This window comes from Sus scrofa, chromosome 5, assembly GCF_054392235.1.
Source record: "Sus scrofa isolate SSC_HxYL_T2T_F1_AM1 chromosome 5, Sscrofa_HxYL_maternal_Yorkshire_Landrace_v2.0, whole genome shotgun sequence".
NCBI lineage: Eukaryota > Metazoa > Chordata > Mammalia > Artiodactyla > Suidae > Sus > Sus scrofa.
In genome coordinates this window covers 33,889,275-33,915,757 of record NC_139387.1, presented here as the reverse complement: position 1 = coordinate 33,915,757, position 26,483 = coordinate 33,889,275, and the positions used below count along the sequence as shown (strand labels likewise).

At 42.9% G+C, this 26,483-nt stretch overlaps 2 long non-coding RNA genes across 2 annotated transcripts in view; both read left to right on the top strand.

The window, feature by feature from the left end:
* The window catches only part of LOC146403307 (uncharacterized), an 897,172-nt gene that overhangs the window by 331,840 nt on the left and 538,849 nt on the right, over positions 1-26,483 (top strand). The window lies entirely within an intron of this gene.
* LOC106507220 (uncharacterized) overlaps positions 1-26,483 on the top strand; it is a 356,536-nt gene that overhangs the window by 290,052 nt on the left and 40,001 nt on the right. The window contains exon 4 of the long non-coding RNA XR_014803548.1: positions 3,569-3,685. This is a non-coding gene — a long non-coding RNA (uncharacterized LOC106507220). The remainder of the gene's footprint in view (positions 1-3,568; positions 3,686-26,483) is intronic.

The following is a 26,483-nucleotide window of genomic DNA, read 5'->3' as shown; positions in this document are numbered from 1 at the left end:
TCAGCCTCTATCCTCCCTACATGTGCTATGTAAGTGTTTGCAGCTGGTCTAATTTGCGGTCTACTCTCTCCACATGGGCAATCTTTGGTGATAGCTCTCAGGAAGCTCGGCCATCTCTCCCTGGGAAAATGCTAACCAGGGTACCAGTGCCATGGGAAGGCCATCTTCAGAGAGGAACTGACTGCCGTCTAGGGAAGCTCCTCTTTATCAGGCACCTAAACAAATGAAAAATCACTAGAGTTCTGAATACATTCTTCCCTTAACTTTTTTTTTGAAGTAAAAAATTAAAAGCAGACCCATAATTACGTTAAAACATAGGTCTTCTTGTTAAAGACAGTGGAGTAAAAATAGTTATGCCATTCCTCTTCCTAAAAATCCAATGAAAACAGTAAATGGAACAAAAATAGAAGGAAAAATCTCCCTATCATGAATGAAGCAAGGAAACAGCTATAATCCCAAACCACAAACACTGAAGAACTCCTGCCAAATATTGTGGGCATGGATGGAGATGAGGGAGGCTCTTAATGCTGACAAACGCCTCCTTGGATCTCAAAGAGGATCTATATTTTTCTAAAATTAAGTGAGGCAGCCCTAAAAAGGCCAATGATCCTTTGCTTAGAGAGGGGAGGTTGAAAGGTATGAATGAGGAGTTCCCGTCGTGGCGCAGTGGTTAACGAATCCGACTAGGAACCATGAGGTTGCGGGTTCGATGCCTGCCCTTGCTCAGTGGGTTAACAATTCGGCGTTGCCGTGAGCTGTGGTGTAGGTTGCAGACGCGGCTCGGATCCCGCATTGCTGTGGCTCTGGCGTAGGCCGGTGGCTACAGCTCCGATTCAACCCCTAGCCTGGGAACTTCCATATGCCGCGGGAGTGGCCCAAGAAATAGCAACAATAACAACAACAACAACAACAAAAAGACAAAAGACAAAATAATAATAATAATAATAATAAACAAATAAAATTCAAAAAAAGAAAGGTATGAATGAGACATGGGAGAAATGGGGACTGTCCTTATGAGACACTGGGGCTACAAAATTTTCACTGCTTTGTACTTATCTGAGTTTTTGGAAAAAAATTTATGAGCACATTTTGCTAAAACAATAGCCATTCTAACAATAAGTAAAAGCTAAAAACCTAACAAAAAGATAAAGCGACTGGGTGTTATTAACTATAGGTAGAAGGGTCAAAGGATAATTAACAGCTACCCCAGAACTCTTCTTAGGGAGGAACAGTCTTTATTACAATATCTTAATAGGTTCTTGGGTGGAAAAAGATAAATCAGACCCAGAGTCTGGAAGAAGAGGAGAGAAGAGAGTGAAGTCCAAATTGTTCTGCTTCCAAATATGGACATAATTAGTAGGGTTTGGCTGAGATGATTACAACTGAGAGGTAAGCAGAAAGAGGAGGTAAGCAGAAAGAGAAGGAGCAGGGAACCCAAGGAAGAATGAGGGGTATAGCAGTAGAACCTAAGTTAGCAGAAATGGTCAAGGCTTTCTAGCTTTGAGAAGTCTGAGGTTTTAAAGTTATTTGCATTACAGTGATTCCAAGACTTCTTTGGCATTCCTCTACCTTCTGCTACACTCACAAAAGTCTTGGTTTTTATTTATTTGATTGATTGGTTGACTGATTTGGTTGGTTGGTTGGTCAAATAGATATTAATAGAACCAAAGGAATGAGACAGCCCTTCTGGGTTGGAGATGATCAGCAGAAGTGTGAGCTCTGAATCAGAGCTCATTAGGATAGCCACAAGGTCCTACCACCTCCACCTCTAACCCATCCTCTGCCTATTCCAAGCTTCTTCCCCACACCTGCAAAGGGGCTCAAGCCACTTTCATTTGTATCTCAGTTGTCCTCTAGATTAACTCTGCCATAAGCCTTGGGTCGGGAAGGAGAAGGATGGGGCCACTTTGATAGAGTCCAAGGAGGAAGACATGATAAGGAGCAGTGGAGAGGGGCCAAAGAGAAAAGAGAGATCAACGTGATTTCTGTTCCTGGGTGACCATTCCCCATCTTGAAGGGCCACCTATATCCCATCGCTACACCCACCTTGATTCTCTCTAAACCTCTTCCATTCTCCCAGTTCATCAACCACATGTTTTAAAAAAAAATCTAACAGATGAGAAAGAGGATAACATAATGATTCTTACTAGTATCTGGAGCCCCTTCAAGATCGCAGTCCAATTATTTTGAGTCCAGAACACATTCCTTCTCATTCTAGAGTCTTCGATCTTCCAAAGAATCTTCTACTTTAAATAGAACTCCTGATGACATTTTTTTAAAAAATGTTATTTGCTGAAAGCTCAAATCTCAAAGATGTCATCTCCCAACACATTCGTTACACAGTGGTGGAGAAGAAACAGGATAACCAAGATTTATAAAACTTCCATTTAAAAAAAACAGAAGTAATACTCAGTAGTCATTAAACAATAACAAATCTTGCTGAACAGCGACAGCAATGACTCAGCTCAGACAATGATTTGTTTGGTGATTCTAGAAGCTTCCCTCTGGAGTGATCTCCTTGTAAATTATCTCATACAAATGCATCCTGGGTAGACAATGAAGAACATAGCTTTCTTAGGGGTACACCAATTTCACAGACTAGTGTGGATCTAGAGGCCCCTGGATTTGTTTTCAGGATAAAATCATAGGTGTTTGCAGGCAGACTTGAGATGCCTTTGACAATGTGGTTTCCTAAAACTCTCAACCAGCTTCTCTTCTCCTTGCTTCCTGTCAATGGCAAGTCCATACAGACAATGGCCAAATACCAAGTATGAACAGTCTTTAAACCTGAAGATTTCTTCCCTTTCCTTTTGACACTAGGCATCTGTCCTTTCCTAGTCTTTCTTCAATGTCCACTTCAAGACAATTTGAAATCATAAACTTTGCATAATGAGACACCCCCTGAACTCAAGATTTTCCAGTGGGTCTGAACAAGTTGTTAACTAATGGGAGAAAGGCACAGGGGCTTACTAAAGTGAACTACTTTGAAGTCATTGTTTCTAGCTGCTTCTTTGGAGGATAAAGAACAGTTGCTTTGTCAGCCTTTCAAGGCTCCACATCATGGGACTTCTCTGTCTTAGGTGGTGGCCCCAGTCAGAGAGCTCCTCCTTTAGAAACACAGTATCAGATAGCCTTAGTGCTTAATGCATAACAAAAGCCACCTTGCCTCTGCCCAGCTGCACCCTCCAAACCCCAAACCCAATTCCACATTTTAGAGTCTAATAGATCCTAGATTTGCCCCACTTTCATGGACTAACTTTTTTATTAGTTTCTTTTTTTCTTCCTTGTCTTTTTCCTTTTTTCTTTCCATATCTTCTGTTAGTTGCAAACCATAGAATCCACTCATGCTGGTTTAAGCAGCATTCATTAAGAGATATTAGCAGCTCGGTGACTCAGTGGGAGGTCTAGAGAAAAAGAGGCTCAAGGCTAGGCTCCTAGGAGTACAGCTCAGAAGGTCCCACAGAGGTGTCCTAATGAGGATGCTGTTGCTACCACCACTCTTTGCTGCCACTTTCATCTGCCACTCAGATGCACAGTGCTCAAAACCTCATCTGTTTCCTCATTTCAGGGGCTGTGGTTGACTGGTGAAATCTTAGGTCACATGTCTGCTCCCTACCTGTGAGAGATGCTAGGAAACGCTTCCTTGGGGAAGTAACCACGTGGGAAGCTATGAACACGGAGAATGGTAGGTACCTGCTAAAGAAGACTTTTTTCTAATGAGTGATTTTCTCCTAAGAGCTCCTGAAAGAGTCAGGCCTTAGGGATACTGTGTACTCTAGAAAGTGAGGGTGGAGCAGGAGGCTGAAACATGGTTTAGTTGAAGATCTTTGGAAGGTAGCCCTCTGTGTTCCTTCATCCACACCCATGAAGCCAAGCATTTACACCTGTCCCTTCTTCCCTCTTCTTCCCTTACAAGACTAGAAGCTTCTTCTCTACAGAGGTTCCAGGCTGGGGATACCAGGCCTAGAGGAGGGGGTGCCAAAATGCTGGCCAGAAAACAAGAGATCAAGTTAAATTCTTATTGCTAACTGTGAAAATAACCTATCTTCAAAAAACCCCAAGTGATGTTTTTGGCCATCTCTAACGATACTCCAGGAGCAGCCTTTCTATGACATTCCGCTTTGACCCCAGGCATCTTTGCTGGGCTGGGAAAGGAGAATGGCAAGGGTGGTAAGGGCACCTGCTTCTATGCTCAGAACACACCGGGAAGGTGTTCAAATTCTCTTTTCTTCTTCCCAGAATATATTTTTTGCTGGTCGTGTTATTTCATTCCTCAGCATCCTATGAGGTTCCCAGAATGTCCTGGACAATCACGGAACAGGGTGAGCCGTATCCATTTCTAGTTTAAGAAATGAATGAAACAGTGTCTTAGTTATTGGTCTTGTTTCCACCCCAGATGAACTAGATGGCATAGAAAGACACAGCTAGATGATCAAACGCAGCATCTAATGGCTAAAACAATTTCACTTTTAATTCCTAACTAAAAGTTAGAATTTCTCCATTGAGAAAAGATGGCTTTCCCAGGTTCAAGTGCCGGGAACCTGACGCCACATGCCATCTGCTGGTGTTGAGCTGTATCGCTCCACAGTGACTCCCCACCGACGAGAGGGAACAAAGGGAGAGGAGGCTCCCAGAAGCCCTCTGAGAAAGGTCTTAGACGTGAGCAAGTTCAGACCACAATCTTAAGAGGAATGAGGAAAATAAGGAAATAAAATTTTCGTATGTCTCTCAAAATTGTCATTCACTTCAAGTTCACAACCACAAAGACATTCCTATTTATTTTCTCAGGTGTCGTGAAGCTTTGGCATTAGAAGAGAATAATACTCCTAGAAGCATAAATTAGACCGATTCAGGGGGCCATGATTTTTACACTAACCCTCCTCTCAAAGAATGTGGTATTTTAAGAAACAGTGTCTCAGACTCCATACCAGCCCAAGTATGGCAAGAGATACCATCCCATGATCTTCCCTGGGTGCCAATCTTTGTTCACTGCTGGGGTGGGGGTTTGGTTTTGGTGGCTGCCAGATAGCAGATGACACAACTCACACCTTTTTCCTTAGAAAATATCATTAAATAGTCTTAATTAATGGATGTCAATTCTACATTCTCCCTGTTCCTTGTATTAAACTGACTCTGATCAAAGTTAGACTGAGCATCTTGGGTCTGGACATCTCCAAGGTAGCCTGGTAAGGAGGCCCCTGGAATGCCCCTTGTATGATGACAGAGGTTGACTTGCAGGGCTTACTCCCACCTTTTACAAACCAAAACACATGCAAACAAATGAAAGTTTCCCTTACAGGGCACATGTTTGAGCCAGCAATCCAGTCAAATGAGTGGCAGAAAAAATAACACAGCTATCCCCACATATTAAATATATACTTAAGTCTGACCACTGTTTGCAAATTATAGTACCAAATATTCTATAGATGTCCTCCCCAAAAAGCAAAAATAGCATTTTCATTGAGCCTATGGTTCTAGATGGTAAGCCCATCAGCTTAGAAGAGGAGGACGTTTCTGAGTCTTGCTCAGCCAGGGCACTCTGACTGCACGTGTCCACTGGCTGGTGTAAAACTTGAATACCCAATGGATTCTTCCCCTTACATTTTGCACAGCAAACACAATGTCTTATTAACTGATGAAGCAAATGGCTTGGTGCCTGCCCTGACTGTTCTCTAGACAGGTCTAGAAAACAGCACCAGAAGGTTTGGGAGATGGCAAGAGGGCAGTAGAGGGCAGATGGTAACATATGGGTTTTTGCCAGACATCCATGGGTCACTGATGGAAACTTTGGCCAGCATCTTTGTTCCATCCTAATGGCCAAGGTGCAGATTCTAAATTATTGGGTGAGGTTTTACATTTATGCTGCAAGGTACAGAAATTGGTCAGTTGGGTGGAGGGGTTTTGGAAAGGGTCTGGATATCCTGAAAGCTGAGTTCTAGACCCGGGGTTGCCAGCAACAGCTGGGACCTTCACAGGCCAATTTACCTTTCTCAGCTTCCATTTTCTCACCTTTCGATTCCTGCTTTTACTCCTACTCACTTCCCCCTGCCCACCCACTGCCCCTTTACAGACTGGGTAAGGGAGTGGGGAGCAGTTGCAATTCTGTGAGTGCCCTCCTCAAGGTGTTAGAGCAGTGAGGTCGAGTTCCATGGAGCAACTTTGAATACATATGCCTGGCTCTCCCCATCCCTAATTCTTGCCAGTCCATCATCTGTCCCCTCCTTTTCAACTCTTTTTCTTTCTCCTTCCCTTGTTTTCTTTCCCATCCCTCCTGTGTCTATATCAGCAACCTCCTTTTCATGGTATCTCACCACACATCTTCCCAATTTTGTTTCACTTTATTGACCTAAAAGGTTATGTTCCCCTAGCTATGTGATATTTCTTTTTTAAAATATTGTGCGTAGGTAGCTGGACTTACTGCAGATATTTTGTAAGATGTAGAAAAGCATGATGAGGAGGAGGATGGTAGCTAAGGTTCATTGAGTGCTTGCTCTTTGCCAGACAATGTTGAAAGCACTCCATATATATTTATTCAACACCCCACAAAACCCATAAAATAGGTACTATTATCATCTCCACTTTGCAGGTAAGAAAACTGAGGTACAGAGAAATTAAATAACATAAAAGTCAACAATAACAATAACAATATCATGCTGAGAATAACTATGTATCACCAACACGGAATCCTTATTTATGAATGAATGAAAGGCCACTTACCTCATGCATGCATTTATTCTTCCAAAAACCATTTTTCCACATCTGCCCTGGGGCCAGCTGTGGATGGAAGGGCCTTTTCTGAAAACTGCTTTTGAGGTGTGGCCTTTTGTCATGGAATGCAGAGGGAACTTCTGGCTAATGAAACTCTTTCCCTCAGGCTGAAATCCACCATATCCTACAGCCCTATTCCCAGATCTGGCCAGACCAGAGACAAAAATCCAAATAAGAACTCAAAGCTTGCCAAGAGCCAGCTTTGGAAGTGAGGATATTAAAAATAACAACCAAAAAGTGGCCACTACTTCTGCTTGGAAGCAGTCATTTCAATGACTGACATATGTCCTAAAGGAACAAGTGTCATCTTACTAATGGGCTCTCATTAGTGATGGCAACAACTATAAAAAACACATACACCATGCACATTTAATGACATGGGAAAGTGCTCATGATGTATTAGAGGAGAAAAGAAAGCCACAAAACAGAATGTGTGTGTGTATGTGTGTGTGTGTGTGTGTGTGTGGTATGATGGCAAACATTGTTCAAAAAAGGAGGGGGGGACCAAATGCATTGAAAAAGCACTGGAAATTTTTTTTGAAAAACAAACAACTTAGTAATCCTGCCTAAAGAAAAGTTATAGAGGGTTTTCTTTTCTTTTAGTTCCTCAAATTTCTATAAAGAATATGTATTAATTATATGCTCAGAAAAAAAGTCAATAGAATATTTTTTTAAGCTGTACAAGTTGATTAGCAGTTGAAATACACACAATATTCAGGTGAAATTCAGAGTTCCTAATTATTTTTTAAAAGGGAAGAAAACTAATAGTTATTTACAGAGCATTTTGTCCTATACTACCTTATACAAGCTTCATAAGGCTTCTTCAGGTCAGCAGTCTATTGTTTCAGGACATTAAATAATTCGACCAAGGTCACTGGACCATTAAAGGGCAGAATGTCCAATTCCAGCTGACTCTCAAATTCAGATTATTTCCCAGGCCAATGGTATTCTTCCATTTTCTTTCTTTCTTTCTTTCTTTTTTTTTTTTTTTTTTTTTTTTTTTTTTGCTTTTTAGGGCCATACCTGCAGCATATGGAGGTTCCCAGGTTAGGGGTCTAATTGGAGCTACAGCTGCCGGCCTACACCACAGCCACAGCAACGAGGGATCTGAGCCGCGTCTGTGACCTACACAGCAGCTCATGGCAATGCCAGATCCTTAACGTACTGAGTGAGGCCAAGGATTGAACCCACAACCTCATGGTTCCTGGTCAGATTCTTTCCCACTGTGCCGCAAGGGAACTCCCCCTTTTATTTTCTAACACAAGATTAATAACGTACTTTTATCTGTAGCTCCTTGAAGCAATAATGGAGAGTAAGAATGGGAAGGGAGGCAGGAGGTGGGGGGGAATACAACTCAGTCTGCTGAAGCCAGGAGCTGGATCTGCTCTTGCTCTTTCCTCTGTCCCCTAGGGGTGCAGTATTACCGGGGGGGGGGGGGCACTGAGTTATCAGTATGACTTCCAAGATAGTGAGAAGACCCATCATCACATCGGAGACATTCTTTGGCTTAAGATTCTGTGTGCTTTTAGCAGAAATGCAAATGTCTCTAAGCATAGGATTGCCTTAAATCATATCCCTCCTGAGTATAAATAAGTTTACCAACTTTCTCCGAAGTGAACAAGGGGATGGTTAGGAACACCCAGAGAAAGGCAGATACAGAGGAGGCAAGGAGGGCACTGAAAAGCCACCAGAATCCCCACGCCCTTCTTTGTAGCCCTTCCTGCCAATGGCTGGCCTTGATTATAATATTTAGGTTTCTGTGTTTATATCCTGTCAAGGGAAAGCAGAATATCACATTCTATCAAGTCACTTGAAAAGAACCACTGATTTACAACTCCAAGGCACTAACAGAGTGTTTGATTTAAAGGAGTGTATCTATGTAACTGTAATAAACACACCACACTCCAGAAAGTCTGCAGATAGCTTCCCTCTGAGTAAATGGCAAAGAAGAACTAGGACTTGTTTATATTCCTTCCCTTCCCTAAGGGTTATCAGGGCCTTTTTCATCACCTTGGAGGGAAAACAAATGATCAAAAGATGGATGACCCCTCGTCCCTTCCATATCTCCTTCTTGGCATGTCAAAAAGCTTTCCAGCAAGGCAGGGCAAGCTAATTATTTTCTTCTAATCAATCAGCTATTTTAATGATGTGTGACACTCCTGATCTATCGGTACCATTAAGATAACGTCTGCTCTGCTGGTCTGCAGCTAGTTTACAGACACTTCACTAACCAGTGTGGACCCTCCAAAAATCCCAACTCACGTTTTTGCTGGGTATATACTCTGGGGCCCCAAGAAGGAAAAAGAAAAAAATCAGACCTGGAGTCAGGGTCTAGGTGGAATTGATTTGGGGAATTATTACAATGCAAGGCTGCCCCCAAAAGCCTACCACAGAACCTGATATTTCCACTTGCTCCTTTGAGTCTTTGCTTGGTCTTCAGAAGCCACTGCTGAAATTAAAATAAACAAACAAACAAAAAACTTCCCTGAACACAGCTGTGTGTTACCATCAGAAATCTTTGTCAGAACAACTGCCTTTAGCAGAGAGCAAAGACAGGACTATAGAAAGGTGAGAAACACAGTCTAAGTGTTCCAGTCCTGCTGTTGAAGATCAGAGGCCTGGCCAGATGGGAGGACACAAGGGTCTGTGGGAAAGGAGTGGAGAGACACTGTCTGGAGGAGGTGGGAAATCCTGATGGGACCGAGAACCGAAATTAATAAGAACAACCTTCTCAGGTGGACTCCAGCCTGCCCTTCAGCCCCCTGGGTACTAAACAAGGGCGGCTCCTCATTCTCAACAGCCCAAGTTCACAGCTCTGGGCCAAGGAGAGGTCTGGTGGCCGGCAGGGAAAGCACACAAGGGAAGGAGGCTGTCAGTGCCTCCTTAAGCACCTCTGAGAATAGTATGCCATTTGCCTCACCCCAGGCTGGCTTCTCCTCCCCACTTTCTCTGTGCTTTTGGAGGCACCTCCAACCACCTCAAGAAGTCAGGTGCGCAAGTCTCTGGTCTCGGTCTCCCTGGCTGACAGTGGCCCCGGCCAGATGTTGCACCGGAAGCCTTCCCACCCCTCTTCCATTAGGCTGTAATGGCACCCGGGCTGCAGGGGGAGGGGCGCCGGGCTGCTGGGCCACAGCTGGCAAGCAGCTTTTGTTCTGGATGACTTCAGCTTGAAAATCCGCCTTGAGAATGTTCTCCTCTCAAAGGAAAGGAAAACCCTAGCGAGGCATGACACAGGCTGCTTTCACCTCTGAAGGGGGCCGGCAGGGAGGGGAGGGGGCGTCCCATCCTCCCTGTTCATAGACGGCTCTTTGTTCAACAGGAGAAACAGATTTCAGGCACCACCACCACCAATCCTGCCACTTGGCAGGAGCCACAGGGACTGGCCGGCTGTCCCCACACCCTGCCTCTTCCAATGGAATGTATACAGATCTGCAGGCTCCTCACCAATGTGTGTCATGTGACTGTGGCATTCCAGGCACTGCTGCTGGAGCAGCAAAGAGGAGTAAGACAAGCTTCCTATCCTCAGAGAGTTCACGATGGGGGGAGAGGGGTCCAGAAATATAAACATGCGGTCACAATATGGTGTCATAAATGCTACTAGACATCTACATGGGTAGTGAGAAGACATGAACGAGAGACAAGAGGCAGCATCACAGAAGAAGAGAGGGTGGTTCTGGGCCTTGAAGCAGAGTGAGTGGCAGTTTGGAGAGCGGGTGAGGGGGAAAATGCAGTCCAGACAGAAGGAGCTGCATGTGCAAAGGCACAGAGAGAGAAACTGGCCCATATCATTGCCTGTGTTCTCGGTAAGAACTGAAGGGAAAGAAATTCAAACACTTATTTATCCTTTTGATGGATATTTGTTGGATGTCATATTATGGTTCAAGCACTAGGGCGTGGTGAGTAAACATAATGGATTTGGCCTTCCTGAAGCCTATGGTTTGGTCATGGAGATAGAAAAGCAAATAAGCAAGTACATAAATTATAAACGAGGGCAGCTGATTTGAAGGAAGTTACCAGAACTTTACATTAAAGAAAAAGAAAGCGGAGGTAGGTTTGTTTTAAGTGGAATGTTAGGGGGGCCTCTTGGATTGTGGGGAAGAATCACCTAGAGAAGAGCCCTCCAGGCAGAGGACACAGCCTTTGCAAATGTCCTGTGGCAGGAAGAAGCTTGGAAATTTGGGAAATCAATAAGGCCAGTGTGAATGGAAGGTAAGAATAGAAGTGAAGGGAAGGAGGTAACTTTGATGAGATCTGAGAAACCAGATCATGCAGGGTCTTTTTAAAGCAAAGCATTTGGAGCTTCTTCCAAGTGCAAGAAGAAGACACAGAATAGGTGCAAACAGGAGAGAGACATAATCTGAATTTAGCTTGAAGAAAAAGCAAAGTCAAGAGTAAAAATTAGGACGTCAATAAAGAAGCCTTTGCCATGGCCCAGTATGATGGTGGCTCCATCAATGGTGGTAGCAGTGGATATGGAAGAAATGGATAGATTTTCTCTTTCCTGTTTCACAATACTTTCTCTTTCTTGGATGTCATAGTTTAAGCACCTCTGAGAATAGTATATATACCATTTACCTTTATCTTTCCACTGTAACAAGAACTTGAGACATGTCCTTGCTCTAGAAAAGAAAGAAGACTCTAGCCCAATGGGCTCTCATCCCAACAGACCCTGGCATTCTCTGTCCATCTTCTCTGTTCAACTCCATCCAAAGTGCCCACCTCAGGCTTATTTTGAGAACTGGGCATGGAAAGGAGAAGATGAAGCCACTCTCCCTCCTCCCAAACACAAAGTGCTCATTAAAACTTGTTTTCCCCACAGTGTTTTCTTACTTCCGGGGTTCTGGGGAGAAGATGCTCACAGGACCAGCCTGCTGCAATTATTTCCACAGGTGGCACCCTTGGCACATTTCTGACCTGTGTCACATTGTCTTATCTCCATCCTTGACTTTGAGGTCTGTCAGATTATCCACATACTGCTGCTCCAAGAGTGCATGTACACAGGAGAGGATCAAAAATTCTCAGGCTGATCTGTAATTTATAGCCTGCCTCCTTACAAAAATTCTTGAGAAAAGCCTCAGTCATACTCAGGATCCTAAGTCAGGTTTAAGAAAGTCTCCACACAACCTCCCCTTCTTAGAAATATGAAGATTTGTGTCATAGTCTCTTTTAGCAAACTTCATCAGGCCTTCAGTATGCTTTTCAGTGACTAGAAGATGATTGTGACTCTGTGTGTGTGTCTACTTGTGTGTGTGTGTGTAATCTTCAATATATTTAAAACAGTAGAATTTATAAAGCACTTTCCCATATATTTCTCCTTTAGTACTTACCATAACCTCTTTCTACTGGTGAAAAAAAAAAAAAAATGAGTCTCAGAGAGGTAAAGTTATTCGGTAATGGACACCCAACTTATAAGGTCTAAGAAAGTAGAGTGTGTGTCTACATTGTTCTCCATTATATCTCCAGAGACTAGCATAGTGACTGACACTGAGTAGATTTTCAATAAGTATTTGTTGAATTAATTAATAAGTAAATTAGTTACACCCTGACAAATTTGAGATTAAAATTCCAAATTCTAAACTTTGTATCCACTGTGTATTGACTCCCTCTGATAAAAAAGTGGGTTCATCTACAGAAATCTGAACAGATGAAAGGACTTAAACTTGTAGCTTAGAAACATTTTTATGTAAAACACATCGAAGTCAAGCCCCATATGAGTGAGTGTACCCATTTGGCTTATCGTGGAATGAATGAGGCCACGCAGCAAGGAGTCCTCAGATCAGGGTTTCTCACTGAGCTTTGACTCTATGACCCTTTGAGGTATTACATGCCCCTCCCCACCCTAGCCCCCAAATGTACACATTCACATTTTATGGAATGCATGAAACTCCCTACTCAAGTTTAAGACCATCTGCGGGGGGGGGAAGCTTTTTTTTTTCCGCCAAAAATGGATGTTTAATGTACAGTAAGTACCTCTACCTCTGATAAGCTATAAGCTCCCATAGTGTGCATAGCTACTGCTGGGCTTCCAAGAAAGAGGGAAGGAGAGACAGAGGTTACAAAGAGTGGTGCTCTTTATTGCCTCTGCAGGGGCACAGCAAGTAGCTCACTGGGATTTCTAATTGGCTTAGAATGCTTAAAGGAGAGCAAAGGCTGGTAAAATCTTTCAGATCCTTCTACCCAAGAAATCTCAGAGCAGTCTGCTGGTTAGTTGACTAGCGTTTCATGTATTTCTGAGGGATGAAAGAAGGTTGATTGTACATCTGAATCCTTGCTGACCCATGGCTGAGAGCTGAGTGGTCTGACACCATGCATCAAGTCTTGGCCATTCATATAAAAACGATGTACTTAATGATTGATTTATCCTCAGAGAATTCTGAGTCCTAGGACTTTTTTTGACCCTTCCCCCACTGATATTCTTGGTAAATACAAATAGAGAGATTTTATAAACACTCTTCTAATAAACCCCAGAAACAGAGCCAAGACTAGCATCCACAATCCCACTTTCGGGAACAGGCCCCCTTCCCTCAGATCATTATTCCTTGTGAAAATACCACATTCAGTTAAACAGACTTGCTGGTGTGGTCAAATAAAATGGCAAAATGCAGAATAAAAAAAAAAAAAAAAAACTTTTGTAGGGAGAAATGAATGAAGTAAAATAATTCCTCTGCCAGCTCAAATACATCTAAACATCTCTAGAGTTCCATGACCTTCAAAATAAAGATGAATCTGTGAAGATTAGCAGTGACAGCCATGGGAAGTAGAGAAGGATAGCAGAGTCCAGCCGAGCTTTTAATGAGGAAAAAAGACTCCAACCACTGAGAATTCAGGGGCCCCAAATCCTGTATATAGCAACTGCGTATAATGTAAGCTTTCCATATCCTGCTTGCTACCACTGTGCCCTCACTTTAGAAAGGCCAAATTTCTCCAACAGAATGAAAATCATATGTTATCGATATATAACATTTTTTTTAAGTTGTGAAAGAAAATATATAAAACAAATATGCAGTGTAAAAAACAAAATATATTTAACAAGATAATTCATAATAAAAATATGTATGAACGTATACCTATGAATAGAGTGTCTTAATATCTAGGCAAGCTTGAAAGCAAGAAATGATGGCATAAATGCACATTTAACACTTACCATATGCCAGGATTTCATATATATTAACTTATTTGATCTTCACAACAACTCCACCAAGATGCAATTACATTCCCCATTTTACAGATGAGAAAACTGAGCTGCAAAGAAGTTAAGTAACTTGCCCTAAATCATAGAGCTGATAAGCAGCAGAGCTATTTGAACTCTTAAGTTGTCAGAATCTGACTACTCTAAAAAGAGATCTCAATGTAGAAGTTGAAGATAGAATTTTCTTGTGGGAATGTTTCAGCCGAAATACATCAGGGCTCAGGATATTGTTATCTCTGTAGGACAGTGTTGAAATCACAAACCTCTCTGTATATAAAGCTGAACCCCAAATCCTGCCTAAAGCCAGCGAGTGGGACATTCCATCTTGATGTAGCTCTAGGAAAACTCTGCCTACTGGTTAGGGATATGGCACTGAAGAGGAGGAAAGTCATTTGAAAGAAACAGAGGTCCCAGGACCATTCTGTCCAGGAGTGGGTTCTGAATTCACACCACCTACATGAAATAAGATTGAAAAATTAACATAAAAACTGGTCCTACAAGCAAACTTCAGGCCTCTCCAAAGAGATGCCTCCCATGAGAAACAACTCTCCCTGAGCATGAGCTCAGAAGCATAAGGAAATAAACTCCCATGAAAGACAGTGAACATATCTACAAGAACAGAGACAACTGAGCAATCTGAAAGTGGGGGGTTTTTTTTGCATTAAAAAAAAAATATTCAAGGATTTCTTGCCATGTGCAGTGGGTTAAATGGCTCTGGTAGCTGTGGAGGTGAGGGTTCAATCCCCAGCCTGACACAGTGGTTAAAAGGATCCGGTGTTGCCATAGCTATGGCATTGGTTGCACCTGTGACTCTCAGATTCAGGGCCTAGCCTGGGAACTTCCCTGTGCCATGCGTGTGGCCATTAAAAAAAAACACAAAAATGGAGTTCCCATAGCAGCTCAGCAGTAACGAACCCAACTAGTATCCATGAGGACACAGGTTTGAACCCTGGCCTCGATTAGTGGGTTAAGGATCCAGCATTACTGTGAGCTGTGGTGTAGGTCAAGACACAGCTCGGATCTGGTGCTGTTGTGGTTGTGGCATAGACCAGCAGCTGTAGCTCTGATTCCACCCCTAGCCTGGGGAACTTCCATATGCTGCATGTGTGGCCCGAAAAAGTGAAAAGAAAAAAAAAAAAAAACAGAAAAAAATTTTAGATAAATAATGAAAATTTCTGAAAAGAGGAAAATTTAGATTCTACTTATGAAAAACATAGTTCTTTAAAAGCCTTAATGTCTGAATAAAACAGAAAAGTAGAGCTGAGGAGAAAATTAATAAATTACAGATAGATATGAGGAACTCACTCAGAACACAGTTCAAAGAGATAAAGAGATGGAGCTCATAAAAGAGAAGATAAAAGATACAGAGAGAGAATAAAAAGCTCCACATGTGGAAGAAAGGTATTATTTGAGGAGATGATGGTAAAAATGTTTTTATACATAAAGAAAATTATGAATTCTCACACTGAAAAAGAACGTGGAATCCAAATATGATAATTAAATAAAAATCCATACTTAAACACATATTACTGAAACTACTTTACATAAAAGTATGAAAGTCACAAAGAGAAAAGACATATTACCTTAAAAGAAATGATAATCAGTCTATCAGCTGACTTATCATCATCAATAATGGATTCCAGAAGATAATGATTTATATCTTCTAAACACTGATGGGACACAACAGTTTAGCTTTTGATAGCATGTTAAGGTATCACTCTTAAAATTATAGCAAAATAAATATCTTTTCAGATTTCCAAAAACTTAAAAAGTTTACTACTAAGACTTTCACTGAAAGAATTATCAAAGGACATAATTCAGTAGAAACAAAATTTAAGAGTAAGATTCAAGAAGCACTGGGGAACAAAGAAATAAGCAAAATATATTAGGAAGTTTAAATAAGTGTTGTCAGTGCGAATACACTGCTCTGGTCAGCAATAATACAGAGAGTCAGTCTAGAATTAGGGAGTTCTGAGGTCTAATAAAGGAGAAAAACAGACATTGATAAACTTTGAAACTTATGTCATAAACATAATAGCATAAGGTATGCTAATGGAATAAGCTGGTATTCTCTAGTCTGTTAACCAGTCACTACTGAATCCCTTGAGATGTTTTTTTAAAAATACAGATTCTCAAGCCCCCTCGATGATCCTAGGACAGCAAGTGTATCTGGAGGGACGGCTGCGTCCGTATTTTTTTCAAAGCTCCCCAGCTAATTTTATTAGGAGATCATAGTACTATCTCAGGACACATGATTTAGGTTCTTGCTCCTTGGATCTCCAAAATGGAGAGACAAGCTATGAGCTGTAACCCAGTGGAAAAATCAATATACCAAAGAAGAAGCTACTGGATAAGTGCCCTGGGATTATAATGGGAATATTTCTTTTTTCCCCAGCATGCCATGTATTTTCCAGGTGATAGGTTTAAGGAGATGATTAGATAGACCCTGATAATTGGAGACAAATTATTTTAAAGTAATAATATACATTGTATCTTAGCAGGAATTGACAATTTAGACATAACGAGTTTAGGTGTCAGGAAGTATTTTTTACAATGATGTGATAATTATAGGCATTCTGTTTTTGATAGCAGGGAGTTTTAAATGTTTGAAATTGTTGAACAGTGCTACTTGTGACGAAGTGCTTTTTAAAAATATGTAAAAGTTTTAGCACCATCTTTAGCCTGGTGACTTCTGGCTGTGACTACAATACAGTATGACTGAGCAGAAGCCTTGAGTCATTGTCCCATGATCTAATTCTGAAGAGTATTTATGAGTGGGGGCCCAAGTCCCCAAACTCAGCAATAGATGCTTTACATATAAAAAGCTAAAGGCTATGGAAATGTAAATTTACCTCTTTTTCTAACACTTGCTCTACTGAATTTGGGGGATTAAAAGAAAGGTGTGTTATATGTTATATCGAAGCCCTCTCCCTTTGTTTGATGTCCTTAGGGTATGGAAACAGCTGGAATTGAGAAATCATGACCGTCACCTATAGAGTTGAGTGTGCCCAAGGTTTAGTCAAAGGAGAATTATCCCTCAGTTTTTCCCATTGACAACAGTCCTAAAAAAGCAGGATTCTGTCACCTCAGTGGATTGTTATTACTCTTCTGAGCCTGTCTCCTCTGTTAGCCTGTGAAGGCCTCAAAGGTAGGATCTCATTAATCAGGCAATCTCCAGGTCTAGCTTTGTGTTTGGCACTAAATGGACACCCAGTATATTTTTTGTTTTTGATGGACTGAGTGAATAAATGAAGTCCCTGAGGTCACCAGCTCAGAGAACTATTTCTCCTCTGGCCCACGTAACCTGGAGCTAGTTTAGGACTTGGTTCGCATGGGTTTGTACTTTCTAATATGGTAGCCACATGTGGCCATTTATGTTTAAATTGATTTAAATTAAATTAAATGTCAGTTCCTCAGTTTCACTAGCCACTGATTAAGTGCTCAATAGCTTCATATGGCTAATGGCTACTGTCTTGGACAGCGCAGCTCTAGTGCTCTTCATCTCTGGAGGAAGTTCTACTGAGCAGAATTCATAGAGCTGGGACCCTGGAGCTCTATACCCTTCTCAGATGTAACCAGTTAGATGTGTCACTGGGCAAGTCATTCACACTCACATGTGCAGGCCATTCGCCTTGCCTGAAGTAGTCTTCCCTCACGTGGTAGCCTAGTTAATTACCTCTCATCTTCTAGCTCTAACAGTCCCGGCTAGGTCAAGGCCTTTCATGGTACCTTGTGCAATTTCTTATAAAGGTTGTCATTTTAGATACTTTTACAATTATTTAATTAATACTTATCTCTCATAACAAACTGTCAGCTCCAAGAGGGCAAGAACAAGTTTGGATTTATTCAGCATTATACCCCTAGTGCCTAGCAACATGTCCCAGAGAAAGCCTGCAGTGTTCTTTGAACTAATCAATGAATGAATCATCAGTTTCAGCGTCTCCCCCACTGCAAGTGGTCAGTGCTCTGTTGGACTGATATTCAGCTAAGAAGCAGAGATGTGGCCATATCTGTTCGTAGCCATCATCCCTTGGATCATCAAAGATGTCCATTCTGCTTTGTTGTTCTCTAGGCTTAATATTTTCAACATCACCCCTGGTGATTTGCCAGCATAATCAAGACTATCAAGGTGAATACATTGACCGTGCCAACTGAAGATCCACAAGCAGGAGAAGAACACAGAATTTCATCTAGGATTTGAGGCAGATACTGTTAAGCTGCCTATAGAGGAGTCACTCATCCAAACTCTTCATCAAGACAAAATCTTGACAATGAATGAGTTTTGTTCTTCAGAGTAACTCTGCTCTAGGAAACTCCCTACCTCCAGGGTTTAACATCCAGCCCAACTTTCAGGATTACACATGAGAAGGTAGAATACACACAGGTCAATGCTCCTAAATTCTAGCCACATTTCTCCCAAGTGATACAGAAATTTACAAATGCCCAGGCCATCCTGAGCATCATCTAAGAACTCTTGGTCCAGTGGAAACTTGAGGAAGTGGGGGCAGCTCCAGCCGAGTCTCCCCTGAAGTGGTTCAGATCCGCACATACCACAGCCGTCAAGCACAGGCAACCAAAACAGCAACAAAAAGAGCCGCCCACTCAGGCTCCTGTGAGCCTTCACGTCTGGGTTCATGAGGCTCCCGCTTAGAAGCGGAAGTGGAAAACCAAATAAAGTCAACTCCATGGAGGTCCTGGGGACTTAACACTGAGCAGCCACACGAATACCAGAGTGATACATCATGATTCATGTTCTTACAATAAATGCCTAAGAAAGTCATGAGGATTTGGCACTTAGTATCAAGCACCGGCAAGACAGCTCAGTTTTCTGCCTGTTGTGAAGTGTAGCCTGGGACATTTTCTCCCATTGAGCAATATGCATTAGCCATGTTATCTATAGTAGCAAAGGAGTTACTGATAAAGCTTTATTAAGTGATATCAAGACTTTTTTTTTTAAATGTTCTTTTCTGTTCTGGGAGAGGCTTTAGAAAAGACACTAAGTTGTTGTTCTTCCCAAAGTATCCCTACCAGCCCAATATGAGAAGATGAAACACATAACTAGAGGATTAGCAATCCAGGAATCACTGACTTAATACTGTTCATACTTAACAGAATACGCTGCAGAAGAAACAAGTAAAAACGAAGAACATTCCTATGGAGCAAATCCCTATTTTCCCATTTAGGAAACTATGAAAAGAAAGAAAGAAAGAAAAAGGACCAGATGGTTCTCTAGGCCCTCACAAGTACAGTGAAGGGTGTGATGCCTCACCAGGAAAAGGGCTTTTCCATAAGAAAAATAAAATTAACAAAACTGCATCTCCATGGTGACTCGAACAGTTAGTGCTCCAGCCACTGCATCCATTCTGGCCAACTTTAAGGTGGACACATCCTTGCTGGTAAATCAATGGCTGCTGAAATAGATAGGAAAGGTGCAGGCCATTTATCTTGTACACTGAATCCTCTCTGGCTGGTGGCCTGGATGGTATGAATTCTTGGTTTAGGATGGAAGAGTTGGAAGGGACCTCGGAAAAAACTAGTCTTCTCTGCCCTCCTGCTTGATATGAGAGGTGCCCAGACAGCATCTCCAATAATTTTTCAGATCCATAGTCACAAACAACATGAGTCAGAGAGGAGATCAAGGACATGTGGGACACATTTGCAGGGCAACATCTGCCCGAGGCCACGAGACACTTTCTATCATCTCTCCTGCCCCACCCCCTACCCCCGCCTTGTTTCCTTGTGATCTCTCTTGCCTCTAGGTCTTTGCACATGTGGTTCCTTCTGCTTGGGGTCCTCTCCACTCCCCCACCCCACCCCATCAACCTTGTCTGGCTAACTCCTACTCATCCTTGCAGGCCCTGACTTGGCAAGATTAGGTTGGTGCTGCTCCTCTGACTTGTCCCACTACAGTGACCAACCATTCTGGTTTCCCTGGGACTGAGGGGCTTCCTGGATATGGGACTTTTAGCTCTGAAATCAGATAGTCACCCTGAATCCCTTGCTCCCTATGCTTACCATCCCCAGACTTGGGATCTTCTAGTGCAACCGCCTGCTTGCTTATAGCACTGGACACTATCAGTATCCTGAAACCAGGGGTAGGGCCAATCATCTCTGCAATCCTGCTGTGTACCTAGCCCACACCTGGCATGTGGCAAATGAGCAAAAATCATAACTGGAATAGGTACTTAGTGCTGACTGATTGACTGACTGACTGACAATGTAAAAATCGACATTCTTTTCCACATGGGTCTCTCAGTGCTGTTTCCTGCAGCCTCTCCAGCCCTTCCTTGAATCCAGCTTGGGTTCTGAGACCTGCTATGGTACCACTCCTGCCCAGAGCAGCTAACAAATGCCTGACAGAGGCTCATGCATACAGACTCGTGCACTCTTCTTTCCCAGTCTGGGTCATCATTTATCTTTAGTTACTGACATAAAGAGACTCGGGACTAGGAAAGATATTTATGTCACTGTTGATTTCTTTGTCTACCATTAATTGAGAGTTTAGGTGCCAAGCACCATGGTACACCCTTTTCTTCATTTGCAGATTTAATACTCAAATTATCCCCATGAGCTCTCATTACCACCCTTTTCCAAATGAAGACTCTGAGGCTCAGAGTTCCACCATTGGTTACAGGTGACTTGAAGCTTGAACCCAAGGCAAAAGTTTGATGCTTTTAACCACTATCCTATCATGCCAGAAGCTGTCTGCAGTGTTGGAGGAGGCAAACTTGGGGACTTTGCTGTCAAGTTTGTGGCACAATAATTTGAGGCCAGAGACACACAGGGCTATTGTGTCCCTTGCCTGTCACCCATCCTTAGCCCGGCCCCTTCTGGGGGGATGAAAGCATGATTCAGAAGCATGCGTCCCCGAGTTTCAGGGAAGACTGACCCAGTGGTTTTATGAGAGAGCTGAGAATAGCTGATAAAACAGGAAGGCTCCCAAACCCTTTAGGTGATAAATGAGAAGCCAAGATCAAGAAGGGGAGGGCTCTTGTTCAAGGTAACACAGCCAGACAGTGGTAACACCAGGCCTGAGCCCCTAATCTCTGACTTCCTGTCCATGTCAGTTCCCCACTTTCTTCCCCCATTCTCTGACTATCAAAAACACACAAGGCTCTCTTTACCACATTCCTTGGGTTTTAAAGTCACTGCTCCTGCTGTCGTCCCTCCCCAGTCCTAATACTTTTTTCTTTCTTTTTAACATTTGAGGAAGAAAGTGTTGTGGTTAACAGCATTTGAATTCCACAGTGTCACTATAACATGTAATAAATACTTTTTATTATTTATTACCAAAATGCTTAGGGGTCATGGAAGACTGAAAGCTGTTCTATTCCTTCTGATGCTGCGCTAAGTTTGCTCCAGTCACTGGTGGGGGTAAGGGTGACACAGCTAGACCTGATGATCTAATCTTCTCAGCGTCACAGGCTGTATCTCCACAGTTATGCTAAAATTGTAGGTGACTGGAAGATTTATTTTAGCTCAATCTTTGCAGTCCTGAAAATGGCAGGTTCTCAGAAACAGTGATCCAGCTACCCAGGACCACCTGGATGAGCTAACAGGGAAACTGGTCCAAGAGTCTAGGTCACCCCAGAGTCTAAAGTAATCAGAAAGTTCTGCCCCAGTAATCAGAAAGTTGCTGCAGAAAGCACTGCACGTTCAAAGCCAGTTGGGCAAACTCACTTTGGGGATATTCTTGGTACTTTTAAAAGCCATATCCAGAGTTTTTTTTTAAAAAAAGACCAGAGACTGTCAACCCTGCACACACCACCCCCACCATCCTCCATACCTGCAACCCAGGAATTTTGCTTGCACTAAAAAAGGCATCTTCCAAGAGGACCTATGAACTTAAAACAAATGCTGTTTAATTTGCTATTCATTAGGGGTGTATCTGGATTGATTTATTGCACCCTTCTGACCCCACGTCTTTGGAACAGCATTCCTTCACGATTAAACAGGGAAAGGATTCAGGCAGGACTTTCAGGGATAAGTGTAGACGGCTACAACGATACCTTAAATTGCTCCGTATCAGGTAACCCAAAGGAAACGCTCTCGACCCAATTCAGCGTTGAATGCACATGAGCCAGACAAGAGTTTGCAAGTTTTTTGACCTAGGTTTCCCAAGCCTTTCCTAAGGGATGTGGCCAGCACAGACCACTATTATCCAGATTATGAGCTTTTGAGTACTTCCACATTCAGGATATTCTGAGAATGCCTAACCACATACAATTGATCACAGAAACTGCAATCCCTTTTGATCCCGAGGAAGTCAGCTCTTCCTGGTAACTACGCAGCAGCAGGGAAAAAAAAAAAAAGAAAAGAAAGAAAAGAAAAGAAAGGAAAGAGAGAGACAGAGAAAGAAAGGGGGGAAGAAGGAAGGAAGGAAGGAAGGAAGGGAAGGAACGAACTAGGAAAAAAAAAAAGAGAAGAAGAAAAAGAAAAATTGAATGGGGGGAGGATGAAGGCGGGGAGGGCACTGTGCACCAGTAGAAAATAAATTTCTACTGGCAGCTCAATAGGCCAGTAGTAATCAGAAAATGAGGAAACCCTTGTAACACACTAAGAAGAGTGAGGTGACAGCAATTGCCCTTTAGAAATGAGACCAACAGCCTCTCTTGTGGGTGGCATGAGTATAATTACAGCAATTAAGAGGAAAGAGTACAGTCCTTTTTTTGCTCTTAATGCATAAACAAACAATTTAGGAACTTGTAAGCCGGAGAGAATTGGTACATAGCTTAATTTTATCTACTACTGTGGCTCTCCTTGCTTTAATTGGCTTCCAGGAACATTTCAAGGGCTGAGGTCTTTGTGGTTGTGGTTTTTCTTAAATGCACACATTTACCTGGAGCGGGGGTGGGTGGGGGGAGGGCTCTCACTGGCTATTCAACTTCCTGCCAATCTGTGAGCCTCCAGGCTACCTGTCCAGAATGTTCAGAGTGCGTGAGGCCCTGAGGAAAAAGTCCAGGATAAGAATGCTCAGGACTTCCTGGGGGCCCCGAGCACTGTGTGCTCCCCACCAACCCACGCTGGCACCATCACAATTTGATCTGACCTGTACTTCCTGCATTCCTCTCCCCTCCTCCCTTCCTCCTACCCCATGCCTCCTAGTGGCACGTTGCTGAGGTGTCCAGCAAGCACCATAATTCTGCTTTGTCTTCCTGCTGAAGCCCAGTGGCCATAGGATAAATAAAAAGTCTGGAGCAGTGGGTTGGGCTAGGAAGTTGCTCCTTTTCTGTGGTTTGGGGGCTACTAGGAAGCCTCAGAACCAGCCTCCTCAAGCCAAGGCTGACATCCTACCATCTGCAAGTGGCTGGCTTGGGATTGCTACTAAGGATTGGCAGGGCTTGATAAATGAATCTCCGACTATTGACCATGGAACTCAGCTACATGGAATCATTGCTGTGAAAAGCAACTTGACTGCAAATCAAGTCCTGACAATTCTCTGGAGGATGACTTCCCACCTCTTCCTAAAGAATTTGGTGCATGCTTCATGGTCTAGCTGTAAGTCAGAACATCCTAAACATAGCCTCTGAACATAGTGACAAGCCATCCAGCTATTTTCTCATGATGCAATAATAGGCCAGCAGACGGAAAGTTAATTTGATTGATAGCAATTCATTTCTTTACTTTAAGAACTGCCTTACACTGCTCTTTTGAATACAAATGTTTTTGCTCCTATATTTTGGTATTCATGCAAAATGAGAGTAGGATTGTTTCTCAAGATAAGGCTGATGGGGAAATATTCCTGGCTAGGAACTGGGAGACCTGAGCCCTCCTGCCAGCTCTTGTGACTGTCTGACTGGAGAACCAAGAAGCTGCCTGACTCAGCTCTCTCACTATCTTGTATACCTAGGTCAGAGGTCTCTTGTTCTGGGCTTCCTTCTATACTAAATTTCAATAGGAAGCTCTTACCACTCCTTCATAACCTCACCAAGCCCACCTGAAGTTCTTCTCGATGATTTGAAAGAGGTTAGAGCCAACTAGGAGGCTGTTGGAGGCTGGAAGACAGGCTTCCAGATTGAGCTGAGGGCCAAGTCAGCATAACCCACCAGAAGGTGCAGCAGAGTGTTGTTTATGGAAGCCTTTGTCTCCCCAATGCGCCCATTTATCAATGCCTCTGAAAGCCTGGGCCCAGGGTGAGGGCCAGCAGCTCAGAGGAAAGAGAAACCAGAGGCCCAGCAGGAACTAGGAGCTATCCATAACAAGAGAATTATATCTATGTGGTGGTTTTTCCCTCCATAACATTCAGGAATGCTCACGTGACACTGTGGCTGATTGGCTCGTTATAGCCCATGTCACAGTTGTCACTGACCTCCAGCCAGAACTTGATAGGGTGGTGGATGGGGTGGGGAAAGTTGGACAGTATGGGCTCTGCATGCTCCCAACTGCCCCATCCTAAGTCCCCACCATTATTCCTTCTCTCCTTCTTGGCTGGCATTATCCTCAAACTCTTCTGCCATTTAAGCCCTCTTAGCTTCACATTCTTTGTCTCATTTCCTGCATCATTCAATTGAAAAGGCCTAACATCTTTGGATGCTCAGTGTCCTTTCTTCATTAAAGCTGCCTAGCTCTATGACCTTGGAAATGTCCTTAACTTCCCTCTCTATTTGTAAATGGTGCTAACTTACATCATGAGGGTGCTAAAAACCCTTGCTGGGTTATTGAGAGTTAAACTGAGGATATTAAATGGAATAATGTACATAAAACACAAGTAGGAGTTCCCATCATGGTTTAGGGGTAACAAACCCAACCATTCTCAATGAGAATGTGGGTTCAATCCCTGCCCTTGCTCCGTGGGTTAAGGATCTGGCATTGCTGTGAGCTGTGGTGTGGGTCGCAGATGCGGCTCAGATCCCATGTTGTTGTGCTGTGGTGTAGGCTGGCAACTGCAGCTCTGATTCGACCCCAGCCTGGAAACTTCCATATACCGCAGGTATAGCTCTAAAAAGACAAAACACACACACACATACACACACACAAGTAAACACAAGTTTAACACAAATAAACACTCAATACATGGCAGCTACTAGAATTAATATTAATTCACACATTACTATGCCCCTTTTCCTCTGAAGATAACACATTGGTGGGTAAATGCTGGAATTATGATTTTTTTTTTTTTTTTAAAGAGACCATTCTTTCCCTTAAAAGTTATTGAGGAGATCTGCCTGAATTTCTGTCAGGCACCTCCTCCAGGAGCCTTTTAAGTTTCTAGATGACTGATGGCACACACTTTACAGAGTGTAACAAAAACACAGAGTAGGCAGAGGAGAGCACATTTGTGAAAGTTCTCCACCAAGGGTTAGGAAGAAAAAGAGGTGGAAATAATAGAAGAAAAGCAACAGAAACTTGCAGACGAGGCTTAGAAGATGTGTGGAGCCAAAGGGACCTTGAGAGAGCCGAGCCTGTTTAGGGACTGGGGATCTTAGAAAACATCTGCACAACTGCTGTGTAGAACTGACCCTGAGGACCCCTGCCCAAGGTATGCTCCTCACCCAGACACAGAGAGCCCCCTGGAAGGACTCTGTCTTCGAAATTCTCACCGAGGTCTGGGCCAGAGCCGAGTTCAGCGACCTTTGGAGCACATGATAAGCTTCTGGCTTTAAGTCGACCTGCGCTTCATCAGGCAGAAGAATACTTAATACAAAGTGAAGGGACAAAGCTATTTAGTGTCAGACTTTTGCCAGGTCTTTCCATTTTGAAGCATGGGTTTGAGCCAGGGCCAGAAAGAAAGACTAGTTGCTGGGTGGGGATCGTGTGATGAAGGAGCGGGAGCCTGGGCTGCAATTCTTAGATCTGCCACCAACTTTTTGTGGGATAGTGAACCTCTCGGAGTCTCTGTTTCTGACGGCACAGCTAGAGAGAAAAATCTTTAGCATCCATTAAAAGCCTGACCATTCCAAATGGTTTACGATGATTTTTCTGGGAAAATAACGTATAATCGAAATAACATGAGAGAATCAATGGGAAAATGCATAAAGTACACATGACTCTCCACATCCCCAACGCTGTATAATGTCACATCACATCATAGAGAAGAAAATAGAAAGAATAATGTGTCTCTAGAGAGTTTAACCACATCTCAAGCCTTTTTGTCCCATGAATACAAATGTTTATATTGTATAGCCAAAGTGCCATATTAGGAAATTGCTTTACTGCAAGGTTTTCTCAACTGGGTAATTGGCAAATGGGTCCAAAATGATAAGAAAGAAATTATTTCTGTGGTTCCTTGAAGTTTCCTTATGTCTCTCAATTCCCATCTCCTCATTGTTCGGGCAGGATGGAGTGTCTAAATAATGCTTGCCCTTTATGGGAAAACAGATGCAGGGACAGCTGTGGGACTCTAGCATTATCTGTGGCAGGTCTGGGCATCACAGCTTCCAACCCCTCCGACAGAATGAACAAATCACCCAGCTGGGGGACACACAGGGAAGGAGCCTCTCAACACTGACTTAAGTCATCCAGCAGTGCATTGGCCATGCCCTGGGTCCTGCTCAGGGTGGGGCTCCATGCAGCATGCAACTTTTCC